Here is a 5,520-nt window from a genome sequence, read left to right on the forward strand (position 1 = left end):
CGTTGTACCTACTGATAATTTAAGGGACAGCGTCGAATTTCGACGTCCTGCGCAACTCTCTAAGTTAGACGACCAAAAGCCGGTATTTGTTGAATAAATGCCTACATTTTTCCTGTATTGGAAAATTAATGAACATCATTGTCAAGTGTGGTTTTTTTTAGTTATGAAATATTGACCATTTTTTATAGGTCAGCATTTTACACTATAAGATGTAATAAAATTTTATATGGGGTTTGCGGTTTCAGTATCACAAGTTCAATAATTAGTGAAAATTAGTGATAATTGGATAATTTTTATTAAATCAACAGATTTATTTTATTATCCTAATTGGTAAACATTCACACATTTTCAGAATATTTGTCAAAAATATTACATTTTCCATCATGTGTTTTCAATTTAAAACTATTTAATGGAAACTACATGAAGGAATGATGATAAATTTTAATTTTTTTAAAGTAGTTATCAAAATAGTTCTCATTATAAAAAGGCTCTTTCAAAACTAGTAAGAGTTACAAAAAAGAAACTCGTCATCCGATTTTGAAAATAGATCGATATTATCGGTATGCAGAGTGTGTCGTATTTAAGTTGCAGAGATCTCCATATCTTAGTATTTTTGAAGTTATTCAACTAAAATTAAAAATTTATACCCGGTTTTCTTCGATTTGACAAATGGGACCAATCATCGACGTTTTACTTCGCGTTAGAGAAAAACTCAACCGATTTTGAAAATAGACCTAGACTATAGATATGTACAATGTGTCGCATTTAAAATGAATCATCTGAATATTTTCATTATTTGAAGAATTAGGATAGACCTTAATTTTGACAATAATGAAAAACCGAAATTTTAAATTTATACCTGGCCTACTACGATTTACCAAATGGGGTGGTCAATCATCGATGTTTTACATTGCGCTAGAGAAAAATTTATTCATTATTATTTAACATTAACTTCATGACGATATTCTCATAAATATTTTTCATTTTTATCCATATACGCTATCAAGTTTTTACAAAAATCATCCGTCCTGTTTTCGAGACCAAAGTATTGGTTCTTTGAGCAGTGTAGGATTTTCTAAAAAGCAGGTTGCTAGCCTCACCTTTGAATCCTCCTTCTTTATCCGGGCTTGGGACCGACAACAGAGCTTTCGGACTACTCGATCCATCCAACGACTCTGTAGGCGGAGTTGTCAACAAAGTCAAAGCAGGATACAGAATGGGTCACCGCTCCCTAAAGGTATTGTTTCATGCAGACGATGGTATTGCTGTAGCCGAAAATGAAGACGACTTACAACGTCTACTATATAAGATGAAAATTTCTGCCGAAAATAATATGAGCATCTCAGTCAACAAGACACAATCAATGGTAATATCAAAAAATCCAGAATATACCTAGTGAAAGAAAACTGAAAGAGGAGGCACGAACACAAGCGATGAAAGCATCAAAAGTCAGCGGCTGTCTAAGAGATATAGTGTGGAGAAACAAAGCGATGAGCTCACAGAGCAAGACCAGAATCTATAAAACGTGTGTGAGACCTATTCTTACGTATGCCTCAGAAACCAGAGCCGAGACATCAACAACACAAATAATAATGGGAACTACAGAGATGAAAATACTACGAACCATCAAGGGAGTCACCCTCAAGGAGTGATCACATAAGAGAAGAATTGGGCGTACAGGATGCGGTGAGATGGGTCAGAGCACGAAAAAGATTCTGGAGGGATCACGTAGAAAGAATGCCAGAATATAGATTGGCAAAATAGACTAAAACTCAGAGACCGAACACACGCAGACCTGTAGGCAGACCACCAAAGAGGTGGTACGAGAGCTGGAGTTCAGCTTCTCGGGAACATCCAAGAAGAGGGCCAAACGTACAGGATTGAACAGGACCTGGTCCTATTGAAAGAGGAAGAAGAAGCTATCAAGTTTTTATTTTTAATTTGGTAAGTAAGTTTGACAGATTGATAATTTAATAGTGTTATATATTCAACAATTTTAATGAAATATACAAAGGAATGATTATTTTATTCTAATGAAAATCTTTTTTCATAGAATTTTATTATTGCTATCCAGGACGATAAAACGATTACAGCTGTCATACAATGTTAAGATACCATTTTTATATAGTACGATTTTATAGTACCATTTGTCTTTAGCTTCAAAATACGCTTCAGCTTCAGCGATAACCTCTTCATCTGCACAAAAATTTCTGCCCAGTATGTATTTTCTTGAGGTCTGAGAGCAGAAAAAAGACGCCGATGGGCATATTTGGTGAATACGGTGGATACGGAAGCAATTCGAAGCACAATTCATGCAATTTTATGGGCATGAACCATCGTAACATATCGAAGCAAAAATTCGAGTTTATTGCGATTGAACGGATCTAAACACTGCTCAGAATAATAAATTCTTTGTTGTTTTTAGTCGATTATGAGCTCGGCATCCACTCTGAACAGAGCTTTCACATACCCAAAAATTCATTCATATGTCCAACACGTTCTTTTGATATCTTATGGTCTCAGCTATCTCAATCAGCTTCACTTTACGGTTAACTGAAGTTATTTCATGAACGTTTTTGATATTTTAGTCGGTGACACCTTCTTTGGGGCGTTCACTATGTGCTTCGTTCTTGGTGTTCATTCCTTGGGCAATGTCCCAATAATATTTTTCAAATCTTGGCTCCAATAGATTTCTCTTTGCAATAAATTTTGCTTTATTAGGGCACGACATTCCTTTTTATCCATTTTTTCAAACTAACAAAAGGGGCTTCACTCAAAATGCTACAACTCACAAACTAATTGAACGACAGCTGTCAAATTTACACACATACATTCTGAAGATTAGTGCTAATTGGAAATCATATGGATTTACTAATATTAGCGCCATTTAAGTGTCAGCTTACGAACTTTTCGGCACACCTAATACATTTAGGACAAAGTGTTCAAACAAATATAATACAAATATACTCAGTGACTTTAGAAGTGTTACAACCAGAAAGAATAATTTAGCGATCACGATGTTTGGTAATGTCATAGCCTTAAATCTATACTAAACTGATAACATGCAAGAAATTTTATTCACAGGTACCCAGAAAAAATTGATAACACTCCTATATACATCTAAGTAATGGATGTCTACTTGTGGCACCTCGGTCCAAGCAACTTTTACTTCATAGAATAACTGCGCCATATAAAACGGAGTGTAGTGCAAATTGGATACATCAAAACATTAACGCCAGCTTCCTGAACCAACTCCGTACTTGGATATGTGATTGCGATATATGCCATTCTGCCGTATAATAGTTTAAGTTTGACAATTTGAGACAGTTCGTTGTGTTTAACATAAGTACACGAACTCGCAATAAATAACAAAATCTATTTTAACTATTTAATTAATCTGTTTTAAACCAACAAAGATTTCATTATATTTCACTTAATTTGTAGAGAATATGCTGACAGTTTGGGCATTGAAAAGAGCCCTAGATTGTTAGTAGCAAAAGAAAACAGCCTTGTTGGCATCGATTTATAGTCTTTTATAATTTAAAAAATCAGATATTCAAGACACGTTATTTTATGTTGATGATTTTTTCCCAAGAAGAATTTTTATGAAAAATGACTATCATCCGCATAACTAATTATTTATTTAACAGATTTGATGGTAATTGATCTATATATGTTACGGTTAAAACGTCAATTTGACTAGTTTATAAACTAGATAGATAGTACACGAACTTTTAAAATGTCTTGTTATTTTGATAGAAAATATTTTTTCAACGTAAATAGCTGCCAGTATTAGTTGGTTTTCATACCATCCAGCTAGTTTAGAAACTATACAACATTTACCGCCAAAGTACAAACCACAAGAAAACTATACAAATTAACCAGGGTTTTCAGCTTGTTTAAATAGTAGCCCCAGTATTTCAGTAACTTAAGAAGTTCATATTTCCATAACTAACTTGTTCGTTAGTATGTAAGCTTACCAATCATGTTTGATTAATTTAATTCAAGAAAGTAAAATAATTATTTGTTAGAGATAAAGTATATTTATAAGTAAAACGTAATAGTGCTACTACTACTTAAATATAAGTGAAAAAAAAACAAACAAAACTGATATGAAAATGTACGAAAATAATAAATTTACACTTATTTGTATATTTATTTATTACAATGACACCTTCCATAACCTTACATACCTTAAAAATCACAATCTCTCGGTGACCGTAGTACGTATGATGGACCTTGACATTGCTTAATCGAATGTTACAGTTACAAGGTTTCTCATATTTTATCGTCGTGTTTCTAACGGAACGTATCTATTAATCGACTCGAATTACACGTTTTGATTTATCTTAGCCTACAAATAACCTTGATATTTTTAATGATGTTCTGGTTCCAGAAACGTCACATCATTCTCTCTTTTAGGAGGAAAATTATCCCTGATAGTTTTTCGTCTACACTGTCTTGTTTATTCACTTGATGGTGCATTGTTCTCCATATTTATTTGCAAACGTTAGAATTATTATACAAATACTTTCAGTTTTTATGAATGATTTTTCTTTTATTATTTTGAGTTAAGATTTAACAGTTTACATACTAGATACATATTATCTTAGAAAATGAGTGTAATAATGATACGTATTGGGTGACGTATTTTAACAGTATGCAAATATTCTCACAAATTCATAGCAATGATCTTTGAATTTACATATTTATAAAATTTCTTACGTTACTCGTTAAACATTTAGTGAAGTTTTTCGCAGCTCTTTCTTATATCGTGTTCCTGGGTCTGTCCTTATTCATTTCATTAACTCGTTCGTTGGTATGAAATTGTGAAATATTGCTTTCGCAATTGTCTGTGCTTCTTTGTTGTTTCTAACCGATATCATGATCGCGTATTATGTTCACACAATATTATCATACAGTAACGGTTTCCACAAAACGACAAATGGACCTATCGAATCTACATACACTATGTCAATCGGTTTAGCTGCAGTATCTGTGATGATAAATTTCTGGTTTACGACCTGGTTTAACTATTTCACTTGACACTCGTGGTCGAAGTTGTATTTTTCAGGAGGTAAAGCTTCGCTAAATTTCAACATGTTTTTGATCCGTACGCTCATTCAAAGTGAGACACGGTTATCCACAAAATGCAGGATTGACAATTTATACGCCTCTAAGTTATTTAAAACTCTTATCACGGAAGGTTTTTCTAATGGCGTTTCCTCTTCCTTTTGCTCATATACAAGATCCTGTTTTAATTGGGCGTTTTCCTTCCGCGTTTGCGCTCTTGTGATTCCTAACATGTGTGAGTTGTTTATATATGTCTTTGCTTTTCCTTTAACGTACTGTATTTCAAAATTGTATTCTTTCAAGTCAAATCTTATTTTGGAGAGTTTCGAATTTGGGTCTTTCATTGAAAATAAATGAATAGAGGTTTATGGTCCGTTTTAACTATAAATTATGATGATCCATATAGATAACATTTAAACTAATTAATTTCTCAATGGATTGCTAATA

Source organism: Diorhabda sublineata, chromosome X (assembly GCF_026230105.1).
Source record: "Diorhabda sublineata isolate icDioSubl1.1 chromosome X, icDioSubl1.1, whole genome shotgun sequence".
Classification (NCBI taxonomy): Eukaryota; Metazoa; Arthropoda; class Insecta; order Coleoptera; family Chrysomelidae; genus Diorhabda; species Diorhabda sublineata.